Source organism: Macaca nemestrina, chromosome 6, assembly GCF_043159975.1.
Source record: "Macaca nemestrina isolate mMacNem1 chromosome 6, mMacNem.hap1, whole genome shotgun sequence".
In the NCBI taxonomy this organism is placed as follows: domain Eukaryota; kingdom Metazoa; phylum Chordata; class Mammalia; order Primates; family Cercopithecidae; genus Macaca; species Macaca nemestrina.
This window is the reverse complement of record NC_092130.1, coordinates 145,663,783-145,688,983: the sequence shown is the minus strand read 5'-3', so window position 1 is coordinate 145,688,983 and position 25,201 is coordinate 145,663,783. Positions and strand designations below refer to the sequence as shown.

The window sequence follows — 25,201 nt, the reverse complement described above, 5'->3', positions numbered from 1 at the left end:
GCGATTTGCCTGGATTTCTGTTTCATTTTTTAAAAAAATAGAGAATAGGGAGTTGATATGTCTTTATAATTGAATACATTGGTAAATGTAGTAGAGCAGTTTACTGAAGCAATATAAAACCACACAACAAAAAAAGTATTGCAGTAATTATATTAGGGTTTTTCCTGGGCATTTTTGCAATCAAATAAAATCTGTTCCACTGAAGGCTTAATCAAATAAAATCTTAGAGTGTAGCAAAACTTCACATACTGATTAAGAAGAGGTTGGTGGTGACACTGGTCTGATTTATCAAAATGCATGGATTATGGCTTGTACATAACTGTAATACAAAGCAAATGAAGTAGCTTTAAAGACATACTGTGTGGCAGGAGATAGCATGCTGTTTAAAGAACAGCAGACGAGGAGTGAAAAGATGAACCATTTGTCCTGGTTTCATTGTGTTCTAGCTTGTGACCTTGGACAAATGTCATTATTTCAGACTCACATTTTTGTTTTGTAGAGCTGGTATAAAAATACTTTCTTTGCCTGTCTCACAGGGCTGATGTGATGAACAAATGAGATAATGTACATAGAAGTATTTTGTAAACTCTTAAATGCCGGACCAAAGTAGGTATTGTTATTGTATTCAAGTATATGCAATAGCAACCTAAGCTAATAAAGAGTTGCCTGGTGCTGATCCTCAGGGAACTTACTTTAATGAATACTTGACTATGATTTAAATTTAACACATCAACTATACAATTACTGCTTACTGAGCGCTCAAAAGTTGTTTCTCTTGAGTAAGCCATTTTCTCACGGTCTTTCATTTTTATTAGTGAATACGACAATCTCTTTATGCATTAAAAGAACAAAAGAAAATTCCAATGAACTACCTATCCCTATAGTTTTATCAATTTATTTATAAACTGAATTGTCACTATGTCCTAAATCTACAGTAGATAACCTGGTTTGTCTTTCCTTCAAAGAACTTTGACCAACAGGGACATAAATCATGATTGTACATAACTCTAATAATAGAAAGTAAATGAAATAATATTTATAGAAATGGCTCCAAATTCTGTGAATACTCAAAGGAGAGACTTTATTTCTACAAAGAGATTTAGAAAAGTTTTATACAGAAGGAGGAATTTCATTAGATGAATTTGGTTTAATAGCTTATCTCAGAGAAACAGATATAAAACGCACAAGTTAAGAGTATGACTACCAGTCTAATTTGGCTAGGAAACACATTGCCTGAGAGGAGCAGAGGGGAATTACAGCTAGATCAGGAGGGATTCTGAAAGCAAAACCAACAAGAAGAGAAGAAGGACATTTCCTTTTACCTTAGGAGTCTGTGTTTTATCTTTTTTCTCTTATAACAAAAGCAATGCTCACAAAACAACACAAGCAAAAGGAGAAAATCATTTAAATTTAACAATAACTCTGTCATGTCCTAATCCTCACTTTACAGGTTAAGAAATTCAGTTTAGAGGCCGGGCGCGGTGGCTCACGCCTATAATCCCAGCACTTTAGGAGACCGAGGCGGGCGGATCACGAAGTCAGGAGATTGAGACCATGCTGGCTAACACGGTGAAACCCCGTCTTTACTAAAAAAATACAAAAAATTAGCCGGGTGTCGTGGCGGGCGCCTGTAGTCCCAGCTATGTGGGAGGCTGAGGCAGGAGAATGGCGTGAACCCAGGAAGTGGAGTTTGCAGTGAGTGGAGATGCGCCACAGCACTGCAGCCTGGGCGACAGAGTGATACTCCATCTAAAAAAAAAAAGAAAAAAAGAAAAAAGAAGAAGAAGAAATTCAGTTTAGAGAGGGTCAGTATTGTCCAGCCTCATTCTCATAGACTGACTTGTGTCCCCCTCTAAATGCGTATGTCAAGCTCTAACCTCCAATGTGATAGTATTTGGAGATGGGGCCTTTGGGAGGTTATTATTACTGGTTTAAATGAGGTCATGAGTGTGGAACCCTCAGGCTGGGCTTAGTGCCCTGCCCTTATAAAAAGAGACAGCAGTGTCCCCCCCACCTCTCCTCTAACACAAAGAAGAAGTCATGTGATCACAAGCCAGAAGGCAACCAACTACAAACCAGGAAGAGAAACCTCACCAGAAACTGACAATGCTGGCACCCTGATCTCATACTTCCAGCCTCCAAAACTATGAGAAGAGGAATGTCTGTTGTTTAAACTGTCCGGTCTATACTATTTTGGTTATGGAGCTGACTAATACACTCACGTATCTGATAAGTGTGAGTTAAAACTGAGGTTCACACTTTTAATTATGACATTAAATAAAAATAACATAATCTATTCCCCAAAGTTTAGGTGAATAATAATAGCTGCTAAATAATGCTTTAAACGTCTTAACTCATTATATCTTTACTATAAAGTTATAAAGTTGGTTTTGTGATTATTTCTTAATGTATGAATACAATAACTTAAAAATACATTATAAAAATAAAATTCAGACCAGGCACTGTAGCTCATACCTGTAATCCCCAAACTTTGGGAGGCCAAGACAGGAGGATGGTTTGAAGCCAAGAGTTCAAGACCAGCCTGAGCAACAAAGTGAGACCTGTTCTCTACAAAAGATTTGTAAAAATTAAGAAAGAAAATAGTCAAAGGCTGTCCACTTGTAGTCCCAGCTACTTGGGAGGCTGAGGTGGGAGGATCACTTGACCCAGGAGGTTGGGGCTATAGTGAACTATGACCGTGCCACTGCACTCCAGCCTGAGTGACAGAGTGAGATTCTGTCTTTAAAAAATGAAATAAAATAAAGCTAAAAAAGATGAACTTCAAACCTCAAAGCAAACAATAGGGAACAATTAATTGCTCAAGTTGAAATACTCTTTTACAGTCACAGTTTGGATTCAATATACATAGCCTTACTATACAAAACACTAAGTGGAGAGTTTCATTTTGTTTTTTATTTGTTTTGTTTTGCTTATAATTAATTCCTAAGTTGACAGTGTTCCTAGAACAAAATTACTATAATCTCATGCTTTGGAAAACCCATGGTGAAAAATTATAATGGTCTTGAAATATAAGAACTTGATGTATGACAGGCATATCCATAGGTGACATGACTATGAAGACTGCCTGACTCTGAAAAATGTTTATTTGTTTAGAAACCTAAAGTTGAAGTTTTGCAAAAACAGTCACAATGGGATACTTGACTATCTGGATATTCTGAAACACACATAGCCATCACACATTATTAATGATCTATCTAGAGAATAAATTAGCTTAGTTAAGTAAAGAGCCAGTCACAATGGAAAAACTGCCAAAGAGGAAAGATTCCCACTTACTTATCAACCTGGAAGGATCATAAAAGACCAAGAAAAGTATAATCCGTGGCAACTGAAAAAATAATATAAGGGAATGAGAGAAAGGACAGTTCAAATAAAATGGCAATAGCTTTGAGAAAGAACAGTATGAAGGATCAATTCAAACTGAATAAATGTAAGATTTACTTACTCAAACCCACTTCTCTCTTCAAGATTTCTTCCACCTCCCTACAAATTTCATACATCCTTTGGTCTTTTTATGTTTTTTAATCTCATAATTTTATCTTATGTCATCAAAATGTTTTATTTTGTTTCAGAAAGGCAACCATTTTAATTTTGAAAAGAAAATCTCATACCAGGCCATTTCTCCAATCCTACAAAAATAGTTTTTAAAAATTATATAATAACAACTATAATACTTAAGCAAATTTTACATCTGATCCATCTTTTGGTGTGATACGAAGTATAATCAAACATGTTAAACCCCTGGAAATTAATTACCCATTCAATAGTATCCATCAATAAAGTGAATCTCTAACGTTCATAAAATGCATTTAATAAATGCATGGAGTGTTGTCTTGTTAGCAAGATCAGATTAATCATAAAAGGAAAATTAATATAATAGTATGAATTATAGAGATGTCTTCAAGTAATGGATACAATAAAAAATTTCCTGCTTTCCAACCTGAAGTCTAAAATACTCAAGGTAAGACAAAAGGAACAGCAGACAGAGACCCCAATAACTCCTTTGGTAAAAAGATTGTTTTAGAAAATCTGGCATTCATCTGCTGGCATGTGAGATTCCTCGAACTGAATCCCAAGATTAGGCAGACCTACTGGTCAGCCTGAAACTGAGGAGACATCCCTACCTGCAGAGGAGGGGCATGTCCCTGGAGGAGCAGAGCCAAGATTAACTCTTTACAGGCAGTTAGCTCTTAAGAAAAAAAAAAAAAGGAAAGGCAAGATCTCAGTGACCCATGACTGTGACTTTCTTTCAAGCTCAATCATTATTTCTATCTGAAAGAGGACAGATTGGTTAGGAATGTTAAACTGTGTGATGTGGAAGGAAACACCAGAATTTAGGAAAAAGTGTTTCCCTGCTCACAGTATATACACTGCAATAATTTTTGAAATATAATCTTACTACATGATGCCTAAATCATCAACCCAAATAGTTCATCTAGTCCAGGTCCCTACTTTCTATGTCTTGTGAAAGGCACCTATTCTATCTTATTTTTTTGAGACAGAGTCTTGTTCTGTCGCCCTGGCTGGAGTGCAATGGTGCAATCTTGGCTCATCACAACCTCTGCCTCCTGGATTCAAGGGATTCTCCTGCCTCAGCCTCCCAAGTAGCTGGGATAACAGGTGTGCACCTCCTCTTCTATCTTACTGGCACTCCAACAACAAATATTTAGTGACTCCAAAGGTGTATTAAAAAATAATCAGACCACCTCATACCTACTAGGATGTCTTTAATAAAACACAGAAAATAACAAATGTTGGAGAGGATGTGGAGAAATTGGACACTGGTACATGCTAGTGAAGGTGTAAATTGGTACAACCACTGTGTAAAACAGTTAGACAGTTTCTCAAGAAGTTAAACATAAAATTACCACATGATCCCACAATTCTATTCTTAGATAGACGTGATGGTTAATTTTATGTGTCAATGTAGCTAAACTATGGTGCCCAGTTATTTGGTCAAACACTAGTCTAGATGTTTCTGTGAAGGAATTTTGTCAACGTGATTAACATTTAAATCAGTATACTGTGGATAGATGGATTTCATTCTGTTAGCTGAAGGCCTTAAGATCAAAGACTGAGGATTCCCAAAGGAGTAAGAATTCTCCTCAAGACTGCAACATGGAAATCCTATCTGAGTTTCCAGTCTTTTGGCCTGCAGAATTTAAACTCAAGATTCCATTGTGAAAGTTGTCAGAATCAAAATGGAGTCACTTATGTCAAACCCTAACAAAAAAATAAATAAAGCCAGGAGACTAAGGTGGGAAGGCACTTATGCACACCTACCTATGGTAAGAACTGTTACAGAGACTCTCTGCAGGGCCCTTATGCACAAATGCCCTTACAAGAACTTTTGCCAAGTACTTTTTAAACTACAGCTTGCTACATGAGTCACAAGGACAGCTAGCCAGATGCATAAGGACACTTGCCTGATCTACTGTCTTCATTAATGAACTGGCATCAACTCCTGTGATAAGCCCCTGGAACCAATATTCTCTTTGTTTTAAAACAACTTATTGCATACTTTCTCTCTTTTGCCTTTAAAAGCTTTTCCTTGTCTCAGCCTCTTTGGATATGCTTATGATTTCCATAGCCTGCATATTACAGATTTGCAAATCTTCTGTGCAACACTGAACAAACTCATTAGCTTTGGAGAATCTCTTTCTGTTATTTGGTTGACAGCATCAACACTTGCCTGCACTTATCAGTCCCCACAATCATGTGAGCCAATTTCTTAAAATGTCATCTCTTTCTCTCTGATATTAATTGGTATGATATATATATTGTGCATCTACTTCATGTAACGGTGGCACTAACATTGCATTTGTGTTACACTAATGATTTTTGGAGTGGTTTCCCATGCAATGCTTTCTTTGGATTGTTTCAGTCCTAGGAGGTGGCATGAAAAATTGGAGGCTCAAAGCAATAATTTGTCTAAGGCTACTTTTATTAAGTGGCAGCCTGGTCACTTCTCATCTCAGCCTCCATGTTCCATATTTCTATTTTAGATTAGAATTCATTTTATAGTCTGTCTTGTGTAATCAATTCAAGCGCTTTCATTTCAACGTGGCTGTTGACCCAGTATCAAGTTCTGAAATACTAAATAGTCAAAGTTATTTTACAACACACTAAATTTAAAAATCTATTTGCATCATATAGTTACTTTGCATAAATAGAAGATTTTAATTTAGCTGATTTTACGAACTATGACAAGTAAATTTTTGGTTCACGGAGATACAAGTTGGAGTAATAGCAATCATTTTTGACATTTTTATTACCAATAATTCTTTTCTGTCTGGAACTAAAATTAGAAGTTTCAAACCAGCCCCAATTCTGACTTTTACCTGCTGTATAATCTCATGCAAGGCCCATTATCTCCAGCCCTGGGTCAATATGAGAGGATCAATCATTTCTAGGATCTTTTCTAGCCATGGCAGTTTATAATTCCATTATCCATTTCACTTTGGAAGGCCTGTTCAATAACTCTAAGTAAGTTTGTTCTGTTTAGACTTTGCACACAAATAACCATATTTTGTATTTTTATATGGAATATACAAAAAGGCCCATGTTGTGTTTCTGTAAAAATTACAGCTGTGGAAAAAGTATTCAAAGTCTTTATCCCAAGGGTTTCTTCAACACTCCGAATTATATACCAGATAGGGTTTTTGCTTAGTAAAATCTCTATATGTATTGTATCACAACATTTTTTTCTTGTAATTTTTTAACACATGCATAGTCAACAGGACTGTTAATCCATGTGTTTTTCATTTATTTGTCTTTAGCTCATATTATTATATAATTCATAATAATGTACAAATCTCTTTCAATGTGTAAAGGGTGTTTTACATAATTCTGATTTAGAAACCAAAGTAAAAATTTTGTGAGAGTAATTAACTCAAATCCTCTTCCAACTTCTATACTCTCTCAAAAGGATCAAATACAATGGGAGATAAAACTTGCCAAAATCTGTTTTCTCTTTTCTTTAACACATGTGATTTTCAGAGGTGGTCAAAGCAATTTCTCTTTCTCAAGCCATTTTTCCTCTATCTCAGCATGCCAAATAGCAGAGGCTTTGCTATAACCAATGGAAGATTTTTTTTTTTGTATCTTAATATTCCAGTAGAACTTTTTCAAAGAAATATTTTTAAGCCGTAGTCATTTTAAAACAAACCAAAAAAAAAAAAAAAAAAAAAAGAGAGAGAGAGCAAAGTAAATCAAGAGTAAGAAGCTTATTTAAAGTTCACTTTTTAAAACAGAGTTCAGTATTATGAAGAGTCAATATAAATAAGTATGACTAAATTAGTAATTAGCTGAGTAGCCTAAGAGGACATGACCAAGGACACCAGGCACAGTCACCACAGTGACACCACAGTGAGAAATCTCTGAGAATAGAATTGTGTGCAATACTTGCGATAGAATGTAAAAATGTGACATTGATAAATATTTTTGGTGAAATGTTAAGGATGCGTTGAGTAACAACAATGCATGCAATTTTGTAAACTCACTCTCATATCTCATTGAACTTCACTGGATTTTTCTCATTTATGGTGGACTTCTTCAACAGTGATTCTTCCCCCCAGTTCATGTCAGCAAATATTCACTGAATGGCAGATATGTGCTCAGTATTTGCTGACGTCCACTATTATCTATTATTAACAAGCACTGTGTTAAGTTTCCAAAGATACAAAAATGCAAAAGCCACAGTTTCTGTATTTCAGGAATGTACAGTCTCACAGGGAAATACATAGCGTCAAGTTTGATATATCCTCAAAATATCAAATCTGAGCATCCTTAGGATCTGCTTCTCATAGACTCTCCAAGGAACATTATGTGGGGAACGTGACCCTCAAAGGTTATATGGCTCAGCTCTCAAATTGTCCATAACTTGTTATGGATCTGCCTTCTAATAAAGCACATTCTGTATCCTTTTTCTTGGGTTATAAGTTCCTTAAAGTTAACATTTATTTATACACCAATATCTTAGGTATAGAGGTTTTCTTGTTCTAAGATTATCCTCATTTCTGAAACTTGGCCTTTGTTAATGAGTTTCCTCAGTGTAAGTGTCAGAGCTATGAGGGTAAACAGTGTTGGAATCTTCATTAGTACGTTCACAAGCTTTAGTATGCACAGAATCAGCGGAGAAATCTGGAGACTGGCTGCTTTGGATCTACCCCTAGAATGTAGCTTTCTTAGGCCTGCAGTACAGGAAATTGGAATAAATGCCTTGGAAATTTCAATAAATGCCTTTGGAGTTTCCTACGTACGTGTATCCAAAGGCCACACTTTGAGAAACCTTTTTCTATGAAAATGTGTTTCAGCCTGAATAGGAGTTAGAGAAGATAGCTCCAGCTGATGTTTCTTTGTTGTAATAAAATACATTCATTAAGTGTAGTTGCTTGAACACTGTCATAACGTCCAACTCTCCCTCTGAGATGTGGGAATTAATGTCGATCCAGCTCATAGTTCTTTGGAATGGAATTGAGAATTAAACTTTTGAATTAAGCTCCTCATTTTGTCTACCAGGCAGCTTTTTCTTCTAACAGTTTTACAAGGCCTCACATGCATCAATGAGACTCTATTATCCTTTGGGTAGAACCATAAACAAATATAATGTTAGTAGTTTTTTATAGAAATATCGTTCTGGAAAGAAGAATGGAAAAGCTTATTTTAGAGGTTAAAATAACGAGTGCATTGACCAGTATTTTTTCCTGTATCTTTAGAAATAAGTGAGTGGGGCAAAGGCTGAAATCTGTGAGTTAAAAGAGGCCGGCCAGGCGCGGTGCTCACACCTGTAATCCCAGCACTTTGGGAGGCCGAGGAGAGCAGATCATGAGGTCAAGAGATGGAGACCAGCCTGGCCAACCTGGTGAAACCCTGTCTCTACTAAAAATACAAAAATTAGCTGGGCGTGGTGGCAGGCGCCTGTAGTCCCTGCTACTTGGGAGGCTGAGGCAGGCGAATCCCTTGAAAGCAGGAGGCAGAGGCTGCAGCGAGTTGAGATTGTACCACTGCACTCCAGCCTGGGGAACAGAGTGAGAGTCCATTTCAAAACAAAACAAACAAACAACAACAACACACACACAAAGAAGAGGCTGGAAATCCATGGAAAGTGAAAGCATCGGGCACTTTCAACAATGCTAAGAGTCACTGGAACTATTTACTTAGCATTCTAACTGTTTATTTAGCATCCATATATCATCTCTCCTTCTTCAAATGAAGAATTCCTGAGGACAAGGAGCTTTGCCTGTTCTTGGTCCCCTGGGGTGGCTTATGGTGCTATCGTGCTTGGGACCACAGTGTTTTATGATGCCATCAGCCTCAAATTCTGGACTAGGTGTCTCCTTTGCAGGCACCATGAAGGCAACTGCTGCAACAGTTTAAGGAGATGCCACGCAGGCCTCTGGCATCCTCTGTCCACTCACAGGGGGCAGGGTAAAGCTCTTCGTCCACAGAACAAGCGAGGGTCATACTGCTCCTCTGGCCCTGAGGCCACCTGGCCTGGTTAGGAAGCTGTACAAATCTGTCGCCTCCTCTCCATTCCTACCATATTGGTCTCCTCATGTTTTATCTGAATTACTGAACATCTTCCTAACCGCCTCCAGTCGGTCGGCTCCCAACCCATTTCTCAGACGGAATGGACCTTTTCTGAAACAAATTTGACCACGTGAATGATTCCCTTTAGCAACACCACATCACCGTCACCACCGTTTCTTCAATTTGGAGAAGTAGAAGATTCTGTTGGAGATCCACTTAAAGATACAGGTGCCTGGTCCTACACCAGACTTATAAAATCAATCTCCAAGTGTTGGACCTACAAGTCTGCATTTTTAAGATGTTCACCAGGTGATTCTAATGCAAATACTTTAAGAGAAACACTAAACTTTAGTTTCCTTAACATGCTATATAAGATAACTCTATAAGAAAAATGTATATTTTCAAGTGCTTCTCCAACCTAATCTCCTGGGAGGATCTGGCTACCATTGCAGCAGGAATGACAGTTTGTAGTTCCAGGAGTTCTCACGCTGGTTTCTGTATTCCTTCGTCTTTACCGGGGGCTGCTGCACACAGCAGTGCAGGTTGTGCAATGGACAACTCCAAGGATTGCCATTCATGTTGTAGCTGGAGTGATGGATGCCCTGCCTTTGTTTTGTGTCTCCAATGCTGGGAACACTCATTTGCTTTCTTTTTGACTGACTTAGTCCCTGGTTATCTTGTAAGATACAGTCTGGCACCAATACATTTTTGAAATCCAGGAATATTTGTGCATAGCTCTCTTATCACATTTGTCACATTGTATTTCCATGTTATTTTTGTGCATCTGTATCTTCTAGCAGATGTAAACAATTTGAGTGCAGGTTGTTATAGATCCACTTACCCTCAGGGTCAAGTCTAGGCCCAAAGCGGGCAACCAACTAAGGCTCATAGAATGATGGAATAAAATTTGATGATTTGGCCAACTTTTATTCATTCATTCATTCATGTATTCACTCATTCATGTGAAACTCTGTATGTCTTAGAAAATTTATCCTATGTGTTTATATTAAAATGTAACAATTTAAAAGCCATCTAGACAAATTATACATTTTAAGTCAATTTCTGTATTTTTAGAATGTTTTAAGTAGCAAGTAAGAAAACTGAATGGTCTGAAATAACAAAGACATTTACTGGGTCTCATAGAAGGATATTCTATGGTATGGCGCAGTTCAGGTTTAATCCAACAGTTCATAAATGTCATCAAGGCTGGGCTTCCCCTCTGCTATACATCCATCCACAGCATCAGTTGATTCCTCTCAACTTTGGTTATAGGATGGCTGACTTTTTCATGTCCCGTGAAGCCACAGCCTCTAACAAATGCTTCTTGTGCCAGATTGGGTCGTATGTTCATGGCTGTGCTAATTCCTATTAAAGGCCTATAAAAGACCTTGTAACTGAGCAGGCCCTCTCTTAAACTAAGGTCAATTCTCCAATTCTCCCAAATGCAACATAATATTCAGTGGAGAGGTATGGTTTGGATATGTAGGAGACAACCTCAGTATGCACTACAAGTGCCTGAATGTAAATACTGCGCACCGGAGGTCAATCTGCACTGACCATGGCAGCCGTGTTCTTTGAGATGCACAACTCTGCCACACTGTGAGTAGGAATACAGGAGGAGAGGAAGCCACAGACATCAGGTATCTCAGCTGTTCCTCTTTCCCCATCTTATTTTCAATTTAGGGTAAATTAGTGGTTTGACAAATATACCTGGCAAACATTTCCAAGAACTAGCGATTTGTCAGCAAGTCGGGATCACAGTATTCTTACTTCTGGCCTTGAGAGACCTCCTCTCAGCACAGGCAAAGTTAGCTGGATGTAATGAGAGCAAGGCACAGGCGGCCTGAGCGAGGAGTGGGATGATAAAGAGAGAAATGGTCCTCATTAGTCTAGAACTGAGTGTCATTGTGGAGTCAACCACCACCTGCTGCAGATAATCTGCTCCCTCTCTAGGGACGATGAGAAGTTCCTGGAACCTGTGTGAAGTGAGGACAATTCCCAGAGCAGAATGAGTAAACCACCGGGAATTCAACCACAAGAGCAAAGCACAGAGCAGCCCCTGCACAGGGTTTTCAGTTCTATGCATCTCTCCTTCTCTCCAAAGATTAAAGCCAAGGAAGATTCATTTTTAGGTGAGAAACTATTTTTCTCACCCTGGTATGTGCTGAAAATCTGCCATCTCTTACCATCCTTCCATTTCATGTTCATGTGAATTCAACTTTTTATCAACCCATCTGGCCAAACCCAAAATCTCGTTAGTTTATGAGGTTTGCTACATCATGGCTTTCAGGTTTTTCTAGGTTCATTTTGACTTTTTGTTGGCATTTTACTTCTGTAATCATTATTTTCCATGGTTCCCATTCAATTTCTCCTTACTCAGAATAAGAGTGAAAAAAGATGGAAAATTATATTTTCCTGTCCTGTCTCACCTTTCTTCTTGCTATTAGTGTTCAAGAGTCTAAGTTTCAAAGAGGAAAGGCACCTCAAAACGAATATATAAATGGTATTTTAATAACTTCTGTGTGCCAGGTACTGTTAGAATTGTTAGAGGCTGAAAAAATATGTATACTTATATTTATATATATTACATACAAATTAAGAGGTATATGTATCATTTAATCCTCACAACAATCATAATATATAAACATTATTATAATATATTTTATTATTCCTCATTTTCTGATGAGGAAACATATGTTTCTTACCCATACCAGGCTAGAAAGTGACAGAGAGAGGAAGCAACTCCACAGAGCCAAGTTTCAGAGCCCATGGTCTCAGAGCTAATCTGTGCTGTGCCACCATTTAGGTTTTCGACAGTGGACCTTCACCACCTCTCCTAAGACGGCCGGCTTTGTGCAGTTGGCACCGTCACTTCCCAAATGCCCCCACCTGTCCCTTCCTCCATTCCTCTGTCCCACATCCTTCAGCCATCCAGCAGTCCTCACTGAGTGCCTACTCTTGCCAGGCCATCTGCTAGGCACTGGGGATGTGAGGGAAACTAGACCAACAGGGCTCCTGCTTAGCCCTCGTCAGCCATGTGTTCTCCAGGCCAACCACGACAGACCCCAGTCACGAGTCCTTCTTCAAACATCACCCCTTAGCCTTCTCTTCCTTAAGCAGAACAGTCTCAGTTCTTAGAACATTTCTGTTGTTGCTAAGGGAATGCTGGAGTTACAGTAGTTTTCTGTACCCTGAAGGCACTCAAAGAATATGCACAATCTGTGGGAGAAATTAATAGAAATTAATATGCACAATCTGTGGGAGAAATTAAACCTACGATTATATGAATAGCCAGATCTTCATCCTGAGGATGTCAAAAGTTAGGGGTAGGGATTTTTTTAAGTGTTCTATGGAACAACTTGCCTGGTTTAGGAAGTCCCTCCTACACACTGTTTTATTTTCATAAGGTGGAAATTTCACACATTCATCGCTTGAGTTTTATTTTCTTTAAAATATAATCTTTATGATAGAATTGAGTTATATAGTACAATAAAAATGACAGTGAAACATCAGTCTGTGGTCTGTCCTCTGACAGTCGAGTTCACGTTCATCTCTCCATTTGTCTTGTAGAACTTCATTCAGTACATTACTGTGAAGCACCAGTGGAGACACAGAAATAGGATATAAGAGACTATAAGGAGGATGATTATAATGTTCTAGAAATAGTTCAAGTCCCTAGGTCACTTCTGAGGCCCTTATTCTTCTGCCCACTCTTTACCCTTTGACCTTATCTCCACCTTTGACCTTATCTCCACCTTTGACTTAACTCTTGCCCTTGCCCACAGACACCCTTCACTCCAGCTGTGCAGAATTCATTGCACTTCTTCAGGTGGGGCATGTTGTTGTTGTTTTGGAGACGGAGTCTCACTCTGTCACCCAGGATGGACTGCAATGGCACAATCTCGGCTCGCTGCAACCTCCGCCTCCCGGGTTCAAGCGATTCTCCTGCCTCAGCCTCCCAAGTAGCTGAGATTACAGGTGAGGGCCACCACACCTAGCTAATTTTTTTTTAAATGTTTAGTAGAGATGGGGTTTCACCGTGTTAGCCAAGATGGTCTCAATCTCCTGACCTTCTGATCCTCCTGACTTGGCCTCCCAAAGTGCTGGGATTACAGGCATGAGCTCTGGCATGTGGCCAGGATGTATTGTTTTATGCCTCCAAACTTGGTTCAGCTGCTTCCTCTTGCCTCAAGGCCCAGCCCTTCACCTAGCCTATTTCTAAGTTATCCTTCTACACTCAGCTCAAGTCTTCACTGACCCCAAGTTCAATCTAGATACTTCTTTTCTATGGCCCCTTAGCAGCCCATTTTTAATTCCATTTTAGCAATTCTCATGCTGCCCTATGGACCCACTCCACTATTCAGTGAGATTCCTGACATGAAGGACATCATAGTGATCATTTCTTTCTTTTGTTTTTTTGAAGATTTGAGGTAAAAATTTTATTACATGTGTAGTAAGTGTTCATAGTAATTTAGGTCTCATAAAACCCTGCCTCCGCACACAGTATCCTCTTACTCAGATGATAAAACTTGAATGCAACTCCATGTTCTGTCACAGACAATCGAAATCTGAGGATTCAAAAGAACACCCTTGCCTATTTCCGAGCAAGCACAGTCACTGCCTGTTCATTTCTGTATTTCCAGTTCCTGCTTCACAACAGATGCTCAACAGATGTTTATTGATTATGAAAAGGATCCCTGAAAAGCTTTCTCCTGGAATTAGACTCTCAGCCCTAGAATAGAGCAAGCCTGCAGAAATGAGAACTGGGGGCTTGAAAGTCCTCCATAACTGCGTTGAAGAGAAACCCTTTTCCTGTAATCTTAACATCAGAAAGCACAACTCTTCCCTCTTAGAACTCCTAGGCATTCTATTCCAGGCATTCATCTCTTCCTGTCTTCTAACATGCAAATATATGCATGAGCCCTCATGGCCCTTAGGCTGAAATGTCCTTAGATTGACTATCAGTGTGCTGCACACACCCAGGACAGGGATTGTCCCTAAGAAATATTCCCCAGGTTTCTATAACTTCACAACAAACTCAAGCACATTACCTGATCATATCCCTTTATTCCTTCTTTTCCTTACCCATTGCGCACCTATCTTACTGTATTCTGCTTTTTAGTAAATGCTAGTTTTGATCAGCTTCTCATTTTAGAATAGTTTTAGATTTACAGAAAAGTTATGAAGGTAATGCAGAGGGTCCTCATATACCCCACATCCAGCTTCCCCTATGATTAACATTTTACATTAAAATGGTATATTTGTCACAAACAATGAACCAATATTGATATAGTATTGTAAACTAAGTCCCATACTTTATTCAGGTTGGCTTAGGAGGGATGTGTGCGTGCGTGTGTGTATGTGTACTGCTTTTTCTGTTCCAGGATCCCATATAGGATACCATATTATATTTTGGCTCCTCTTGGATGTGGCAGTTTCTTAGACTCTTTTTATTTTAAGGAGTATGGACCAGGTATTTTGTAGAATTTGTCTGTTGTTTTCTCAGGAGTGTGGGTTCAGCAGAGGAAGACACAGAGGTAAAATGTAGCTCTCACTGCATCATATCAAAGATGTATACTATCAGTACGACTTATCACTGATGATGTTAGCCTTGATCACCTGGCCGTGGTACGGTTGTCGGGCTTCTCCACTGTAAAGGTACTCTCCACTCCTCTCCATAATGCCTTTTTTTTTTTTTTTTTTGAGATGGCGTTTCACTTTTGTTGTCCAGGCTGGAGTGCAATGGCACAATCTCGGGTCACCGCAACCTCCGCCTCCCAGGTTCAAGCGATTCTCCTGCCTCAGCCTCCCTAGTAGCTGGGATTATAGGCATGTGCCACCATGCCCGGCTAGTTTTATATTTTTAGTAGAGATGGGGTTTCTCCATGTTGGTCAGGCTGGTCTCGAACTCCTGACCCCAGGTGATCCGCCCGTCTCGACCTCCAAAGTGCTGGGATCACAGGCATGCGCCACCACTCCTGGCCACCATAATGCACTCTTGAGAAGGGAGTTAATATATGCAGCACACACTTATGGAGAGGAGAGTTATGATCCACTTTCTTGAGAGTAGAGTACATAAATTATTTGGGATTCATATTCATGTAAGTACAGATTCATGAATATTTATTTGACATTTTGGTTTATAATCCAATACTACTTTATGTATTTTGTTTGCTCAAGTTGTTTCAAATTTGATCATTGGGAGCTCTTTCCATTGGATCCCATTCCCCTCTGTTATGTTCCTATCAATGGGTTTCGGTTTTTGTTGAGCATGTCCTCACTTTTCAGGTACTAAGAGATGTTCCAGGTTCATACGGTATATTTCCTATCCCAGTCCTGGATCAGCCATTTCTCTAAGGAGCCCTGTTTTTTAGCTTGTTTGTTTGTTTCCATTTCTGGGAATGGCATTAGAAACCAAGATGTAGGTATTATAGATGCAATCTCTGTGTTGAATAGTTAAAACTTCTGTAACAGTTGTTAATTTTTTACAGACTAATTTTTTCCCCCAATTTTAAAAGGGAACTTTACTTTTTCTGGGCCAAACTCCCACTCAGTTTCATGTAGAACCTGGAAGGATGGGTGGTCCCCATTTAGTAGACTTCTGGCCACATCTATTTTTGGTTGGGATGCGCTGTTGCAATTCAGAGACTTCAATTCTAATTACATGGATATTTTCTAACATATGTGGATGTTGGGTAATAACTGTTATTAACATTTCTGTGTTCTGTCTTTTTGGTTGTTCTAAAAGTAGGAAGTTACCATTTTGTAATCAGAGGGAGTCATATTTGTAGAATTCTAAGCCCTTTATCTTCTGAAGCACTAATGTCTTTTCCTGTTAGTCTCTTTTTGCTTCTGTGGTCCCTACCCTGGCAATTCATTTCACTGCAGATGCATGAGCCAGGTACACACAGACACAAATTGTAGTATCAACTATACAAAGGAAGATGTTAGCCTGGGAGCTATGCAGCTACCAGAAAATCAGAGGTGAAATGAAGGAGAACAGTCTACATTTTAAAATCCCTAATAATTGTTTATACCAACTTACTGTTTCAGAGATACCCTTGGTTTAAAACTGTTTTGGATAATCATTTGTAAGAAGTTTTCTCTTTCCAGTTCATATAAACTGTTATATATCATGAAAACGCTGTTCCCAAAGTGGTTGTAAGCATGTTTTACATCAAATCTATAAGTCATTTTGTAATAAAGATTTTCTTAGGCTACTGCTGAGGCCTTTTTGAATTCCTAGCTTGGGCTGTTTGCAAAGCTTATTCCAACACTGTCTCAGAGCACTGTTGAGCTCATACCTTCAGGGTAATTTAAATGGAACGAATAGGGAGGTCATAATCTGAATCCAATCAACAGACTGGTGGGAGGCCAGTGACTGTTCTGACACATGACATTGAGAGCTCAGACAAAATGTGTTGATTTCTGGTCTGGTTTCTGTTATACCCCAGCCCTGTAAACAGCAGGCAAATAAACCTCAAGCACAACAAACTTGAGGCAAAACAGACAAAATGAATTTTATATGGCTATTTATTTAAAGGCAATTCTGTGTGCAAGAGGTCTGTCTAAACATCCTTAAGGAAGTAAATCACATTTGTGGGGCATCTTGACCTCCCTTTCTAGCTGGAGACAGTTTCATAGGAACTAGCCTTTTAGTACTTGGTGATGTGTTTTTTAAGGAAAAGACCAAGTTTAAAGGTTGACTGTGTCTTTTAATAGAACATAAATATTTTGTCAGTTTTTATTATTTTTAAAAGGAGGGAGATCACATTTTCAAGCAAAGGAGTTTTGTTTGTCTTCCATCTGATTTTTAATATGCTTAGATAGGGACATTTCTAGGTGACTAAAAGGAAAAGAAGAAATCTGTGCTAGGCTTAAGAAGTATATCAGTATACATTGATATATATTGGTTTTGGAAGCTATAGGGCCTTGGACAAAATTGCTGTAAGTTAAGCTTCTATAATTATGAAGTCATTTTATCTATTTGCATACTAACAAAGGTATACTGTCATCAAAAGCTCAGTGGACATATCACTGGATGAAAACAAAGTCATTGTGGCAAGCACAGTTTGTGAGAGGTGCTGTCATGCTGTAGAAGAAACATTACTCTTAGAATGAAAAGTTTTCTGTCCTTATCCATCCATGTTCTTGCTTTCTGGCCTTAGCTCACCACTTCACCTCTTTGAATCTGTTTCCTTCTTTGTAAAATAAAAACTTGTCTCCTAAGAGCTCTAAAAAGTCTATCATATGTGTTACGGTTGTTGAGAAACAACCTAGACATGTTATTGAATGAGTCCAGCTGCTCACGTAAGTGTAGTCCCATAGAGTCTTAATGCTCAAGTTTGAAGTCAGGAAACTGTTTCTGTTTTCTGTTTTGCCACCATAATTAGAGAGGTTGATGGAGCCAGGAGCTCAACCAATACTCTCCAGGCTCAATAGAGAAAAAAGGAGAAACCACACGCCAGCATATGAATTCACAGTCAGAAAAATAAACACTAAGGGCACTGGGATGCACAGATGTTCTGGCCAGTGCACGCTCTTAGTATTGAAATCTCAGGGGAACGTCAGATTACAGTAAGAAAACTGAGCAATGATTATGGACCTCGAGCCAAGTCTTGAGATAGTCTTCAGAAGACTTCCTCCAGTTCATGATGAAGCCTGGTGGCTCCTCTCTGACTCAGAGAAAAAAGGCTTTATCTTTTTATCAGGTGTTTATTTTCTCTCCCTCTATTTCTCTCCTGGACAGTCAATGCTTAGTAACAATAACAGGATTTTTTGTTTGTTTGTTTGTTTTAGACACCATAAAGTCTAAAACTAGAGAGAAGGAATAAATAGACTTCTGTTCACAGGCTTTTCTCAGCCCTACTACAATGTCACTGAGTAGGCTTCAATGTTTTGATTACTAACATATTCTAGTCTCGCCCACCTGAATTGCTCCTCACTCGCTTTGGATGGCTGACCTTGAATGTTCCCCTCTCCTCAGTTCAAACATTTATAGACAAGTTCCTTTGTTACTTCACCAGATGGTGTCCCATGTATCATATACGGGATTTATTAATACTAGTTTAAGAAGATAACCTTATTCAAAATCCTTGTGGAAACCTATCGACTTGATAATCAAGTTGGAAAAAAATCCATAAGGACTCACTGATTGGGATTGATTGAAGAAAAATGTCAATGAGAGACAGACCAGATTCTCTGAGGCAACCGTTATGGTACTTTAGTCCTCGGGTCCATGTTAAAAATGCAGGTTCCCCTGTCAGTCCCTGAGATTCTAGTTCAGTATGAATCTTGTATTCCCAGATGATTTTATATTAGTGGCTGACAAAAATCCCCTTCTTCTAAGGTTTCTTACTTGCAAAATCAGCTTGGATTTTGATTCATTTCTTTGGGAAACAATTTCATGTTTTAGGAAAAAAAAAAAAAAAAAAAGCCTCCAAATAGAGACAGACTTAAGTCCATGGCTTAGAAGTACCTCAGCACCAAAAGCTCAAGTACTGAGTGGTCCCTGCCAAAGTTTTAGAAAGAGCCAAACAGACGTACAACCCACTTCACAATCAAACTTGATGGCTAATGTCAATCAGCTTTATACAATCTCTGCATGTTTAAATCTATTCTAATAAAATTAAATTTGAGGAGAAAGGACTCTCCACCACCCTCCTTTCAGTATCTAAAATGCATCCTTGAATCTCACCCATCTTTTCTAGGCACTGGCTCAGTTTAAATACTGTATGAAGAATTAGTGGGTGAATAAACAAATTAATTACACAGTAGTGCAATTTTTCTGTTTTCTGTCCTGTATCCTCCACTAGAGGTTAAGTTCCAGGAGAGATGGGGCCCTGTCTGTCCTATTCATCATTGTATCCCTAATGCTCAACAAAGTAAGTAGCATATGGTAATGATTCAAATATTTGTTGAATGAACAAGGGAAAAGTGAAAATGAAAATGAAACTACACAGATATTATGCAACCGGGAAACTGAATCCCTTCACCACCACCAATGCTCTGCACAAAGGAAACTTTTATTCCTCTCTCACATTCTATCCTTCCGTCAAGACTCAGAATGTCTTGTTTGTACTGATCTCGTAGTGTATATTATCAAGGCTAGAGCGGGGAGGGAAGTTCTGTGCACAGAACAGGGACTTTGGGGAAAGGATCTGGGAATTTCAGAAGTAAAAGCTTCTCTGTGAAAGATCAGGCAATTGTCCCTGAACAATGAATGTACACAGGGCTGATTGCAAAAGTGACACTTAAGAAAAAAAATAAAAACTCTCTTAACAGTGTGGTGACAAATCCTCAAAATAAGAGCTTTGTTTATTTAGGGGCCTGGGAAACACTGAAAATATTGAGCTTTCAGCTAATGATGAACTGCAAATGCAAAGTATTGTGAATTACTCTACTGTCAATCTTAGGTTAATTTCATACTGCTGCAGTACTTGCTAAGTTAACTAGAGCAGTGGTTATTAATCTAGCTGCACATTAAAAATCTCTGAAATGCTTTCAGCAATCCTGGTAATCAGATCATACTTCACACCAATTAAAACCCACTATCCAGTCAGTGAGATTCAGACATTTGTATTTATTAAAGCTCCCAGATAACTCTAATGTGTAGCTGATAATGAGAATCACAGTTCTACAGGCAAAGGCCTAATTCAAATATCTTCCTAGATTAAATGAGAGTCAGCTATATATCCAAAGCAGACACAATTATTAGAATGAATGGCCCTTGGAAGGTTTACGTTGGCCTTGCTCTTAGCTATTTCAGATTCTTCCACCTTGTCAACAAGGCTTACTTTCTTTAGATGCTTCTTTCTATGTTTCAAAGCAAATTCAAATAGTTTCTTTACACTCTCTACGAGACAGTTTTCCATAAATACGTTCCTCTTGGTTACTTAAATGGTTCCTTTAATTTCACCTTCATTGTAGAATCTACTAGAAAATCTGGAGGAGGGATGGTTACGTTTCTCATGCAGGAAAGACATACATTTATCTTTCTCCTTGTTTCAATACTATGAGCATACACGTATTACAAGAGCTTTCTGTGTTTCTCATCACAATGTCCTTTCCTCAAAGCATGGGACTAAACCTGGTTTCTTGCAGGGTGCTGATTCTTGGATTGCACTCCAGGATTACTGAATGAGTCTTTAGGGGTTGGACCTGGAAATTAGCAACATTGGCTAGGCATGGTGGCTCATGCCCGTAGTCCCAGCACTTTGGGAGGCTGAGGCAGGTGGATCACTTGAGGTCAGGAGTTTGAGACCAGCCTGGCCAACATGGTGAAACCCTGTCTTTACTAATAATACAAAAATGAGCCAGGCATGGTGGCGCACACCTGTAATCCCAGCTAGTCAGGAGGCTGAGGCAGGAGAATCACTTGAACCCAGGAGGCAGAGGTTGTAGTGATTGTGTCATTGCTCTCCAGCCTGGGTGACAGAGACAGACTCTGTCCCCCCACCCAAAAAAAAATAGGTATTAGCAACACTTACAAGCATTCCAGGTGGTAGGTGGTATTATATTTTCCTGAGTACATTCAAATGGGAGAACTACAAAATGTAAGCTTTCTCACCGTGAGCTGCCACCTTTGTTATAGCCTCCAGGAGTCTAGGAGCAGTACCTGTTTCTATGTTTTATACTGATGTAGTGTTTTCTTATCAGAAGATTGGCCTTTCCTTGCTGTTTATTATTTGTGTTAAGATTTTAATTTATCAACCTCTGTGACGATTAATTTTATATGTCAACTTGACTGGTCAGGGATGCCCAGATTAAGCACTTCTGGGTGTGTCCACGGAGGTGTTTCCTGATAAGATTAGCATTTGAATAGGTGAACCCCATGAAGTGCACTGCCCTCTCCTATGTGGCTATGCATCAACCAATCCACTGAAGACCTAAATAGAACAAGAATTGGAGGAAGGAGGAATTTTCTCCTTTTTTTTCCTCCCGGCCTCACTGCTTGATGGGATATTTTATCTCATCCTCTCCAGGCCTCAGACTGGTATTTACATCATTGGCTTTCCTGGTTCTCAGTCCTTCAGCCTTGGGTGAATTACAGCACCCTTGGCTTTCCTGGTTCTTCAGCTTGCAGATTGAGATCATGGTAATTCTCAGCCTCCTTAATCACATGAGCCAATTCCTCATACTCAGTATCTCCCTCTCTCACTCTTGCTGTTTTATATATGTGTGTGTGCATATGTGTGTGTGTGTGTGTATATATATATAGATGAATTAGATATAGATGATATGGATATCAATATAGATATATAGATGTATCTTCCTACTGGTTCTGCTTCTCTGGAGAACCGTGACTAATGCAAGCCCTAAATTATGTGCCACACAGGCAGTTTTCACAGAGAAAGATAGACTGGCACTGTGTGTTAGGTAGATAGATCAAAATTGACCAGTGATGAATGTTAAGATGGAAAAAATAAAATTAGAAAACCTGGAAAATAATAGATAGTAACCTATTAGTGGTTGGTTCCATGGAGTAAGGGCCAGAAACAAAAAATAAAGTCATCTGAGTTAGGATGGAGGAAATTGGTAGAGCCTGGGAGGAAATGTTAGTATTAGACCAGGGCAAAGGAAATGAAAGCAAGCTGGAGAAAATCTCTTTTAATTGTGTAACTTGTTGCACGTTCTGCAAAGCTATGTGCAAAATTAATTATACTATTAAAAATAAAAGTTCAGAAACACATAGCTAAAGGCAAAAAAAAAAAAAAACCTTCTAAAAAATCCAAATAAAAACAAGTACACCCTGTGTATTAAGTAAAACAGCATGACTGCCATGACTTTTATGACTGTTAGAATTTTGAAATTATTGTGTGTAAATGTTTTAAATCATGTAAATGTGCTTTGTGGTCTGGGGTTAAAAATAAAGTTAGTAGTAAACTTTAAAATGAAGTGAAACACATGCTAAACAGAAAACAGTGGCTACAAAAAAGACATAAACATAACCATGGGAACTATGACAAAGGAATGTGGAAACATATTTGAAAGAAAAATTTATTAGCAAGTAAAAATAAAGAAATTTCCTTTTGTATATCGGAGACTGAAATACATTTTTGTTGAGTCTTAGAGTGTTAACGCAAATGGTCTTTTATGTTTTTAAAAGTTAAAATAAAAAAGGAAATAAATAAGCTAAGGTATGATACAAATAAGTTCCCAAAAAGAAAACTGTCACAACTTAACAGCCTCTGCTTAAAAAGTCTCAGAAGCTTGTGAGGCTAATAGTCAAGAATAAAACCTTAGTAATTAAATTGATTAAACTTTCTGCAACTCAAAAAGGTTGAAGGTCTTTTCAACTCTAAAAGGTAAAGTCAGTGTTCAGGGACCCTCGGCTGCTCACAACTATTAAAACAAATAATGAATTATTAATGAAAGCTAACTACACATTTGTTAAAAGCAGTTAATGAATTATCAATGAAAGCTAAATATCTTCCAGAAAGAGAGGAAAGACTAACTCATGAGAGCTAGTCTGCTGAACAAATGAAAAGTGGTCATTTAGAGAAGTGTATTGCTCAAGTGATTTTGAAATAGTCCCAAGTCCAAATGCAACTTTGAAGAGTCTATGGATCTGGACAAAATAGAAAAGCAGAATGACAAGAACAAGTTCAAGCAATAGATGTTACAAATTAGAAATGCATCTTTGGGATCGAAAAACAAATCCACTTTGCACATGCATTTATAACGTAGGACAAAGTTTTTCACAAGTTTACATGCTTCCTTCCCCCATATATACTAAGGAGAAATTATTAGTATTTAATATGTATTGAAAGTGTTCAAAATCAATATCAGAAATGCTCAGAAAATGCTGGAAAGATAACAAGAAACTCACAACAGAAGCTTCTCTGGAGAGAAGAACTATAGTATGTGACTGCAGGCAGGAAACAAGACCAAGGCCTATTCTCTCTGAAATGCATCTGCCTGTCCACATGAGCTGAGACCTCACTGACCTCTACCTTTTCTTAATTTTGAGAGCAGTGTTAGTCTGAAGAACACTGCATTTGTTATGCATGGCTGCATAACAAATTGCCACAAACCTAGAGCTTGAAACAATATAAACATTTGTTACCTCATACAATTTTTGAGGGCTGGTAATTCCTGCTCAGAGTACAAGAGGTTGCCATCAAGATGTTGGCTGAGGCTAAGGCTTTCTAAAGGTTACCTGTCTGCAGGATCCTTTTCCAAGTTCACTCCTGTGGCTATTGGCTGTAGTTCTCAGTTCCTCGCCCGCTGTTGACCAGAGGTTTTAGTTTTTCACCTGTGAGCTTCTCTATAGTGTGGCTGACAACACAGTATCTGACTTATATTCTAAGGGGAAAAAGAGAATGAGGGACCAAGACGGAGGCCACATATTATTCTGTAACCTAATTTCTGAAGTGATTCACCATCACCCCGTCATGTCCTACCAGTCATGTAGACCAACAGTGGTACAATTTGAAGGGGATAACACAGGATATGAATACCAGGAGGTGGGATTATTGGGGGCCATGTTGGAAGGTGCCTCCCACAAATACTGTGTGGCACTTAGAACTCTTTGCTAGTCTTCCCCGTTTGGTTCTGAAAAATGCTTTTTAAATTCTGTAACAATGGCAAAGGTCAAAAATTCTGTTTAAACAAAGTAAGTTATTTTGGATACTAAATTTACAATAAACAAAGGTTGGATGACTATACGCCTCATAACTTAAAACAAAACCAAGAAGACATTGAAGGAGTTAAATGGCTTCGCATTTTTAAAGCACTTTTATCTTTTTCAAGGCACTTTAAAATTGTCATTTTATCCACTCAACAATCCAATAAATTGACACTTAGTGCTAATTGTTTCATCCTTCATAGTTCCCATGACCCAGACACCTTACAAACTATCATTGTTGTTTAGACCATTGCTCTTGTCTATTTATATGACTCAAGAGATCATCTTATTCCTCTTATCCACATAAACTCAAAACCTCTTCTATTTTATTCTTATTCATGTTTCTCCTCTGAATAATTTTAAATATTTACTTTTGTTTATTTTTCTTTTCCTTCTCAGATGATTTTGAACTTGAAATAAATTGAGGCCAACACTTTGTGTTGTTGATGAGCAAAGAAAAGGTCCTCCAGAGAAATTAAGTAAATTGCCTGAAATCACAAATAGTAGAGTCCAAAATGTTGCATCTATCATGTGGCTTCCTATTGATAAAATAATGATCCAATCTGAGTCTATATTTATCCAACAAGGCTTTATTAATTCTCTTAGAGCCACCAAGCAGTCTGTTAAAAGAATACGATACAAATTAAGATGAATTATGAAACCACCTTTGCAAAAATTAAAATACTGAGAAAATAATGGCAGTCAAAGAGATTTGATTTAAACAACTCCTGATCTTTCCTTTAGTCTTCAGACTGGCCTTAATTATACCTGGGCTTGGGTCAAGCTCTGGGAGACATTTAGTTTATAGTTTAAATGATAATAGCCCTTGCCCAAAACTCAACTGCCTTTGTAAAGTTAATGAGAGACCCCCAGGCTAGGAGGATAAGAGAAGCCTGAATTTTACTAAGGTGTAGACATAAATTATTGCCAGCCATTATTTGGGAGGTCACAAGCTACGCAACTTCCCCAATTACTCCTGCAGATAACAATTGCAGAATCTGAGATTGGTCTTTTGAGGTGTCT

The 25,201-nt window shown here is 38.4% G+C and overlaps 1 protein-coding gene and 1 long non-coding RNA gene across 2 annotated transcripts in view; one reads left to right on the top strand and one right to left on the bottom strand.

The window, feature by feature from the left end:
* LOC105473062 (sperm flagellar 2) overlaps positions 1-25,201 on the top strand; it is a 366,010-nt gene that overhangs the window by 41,086 nt on the left and 299,723 nt on the right. The gene's annotated exons all lie outside the window — the stretch shown is intronic.
* The window catches only part of LOC139363906 (uncharacterized), a 236,171-nt gene that overhangs the window by 27,838 nt on the left and 183,132 nt on the right, over positions 1-25,201 (bottom strand). The window lies entirely within an intron of this gene.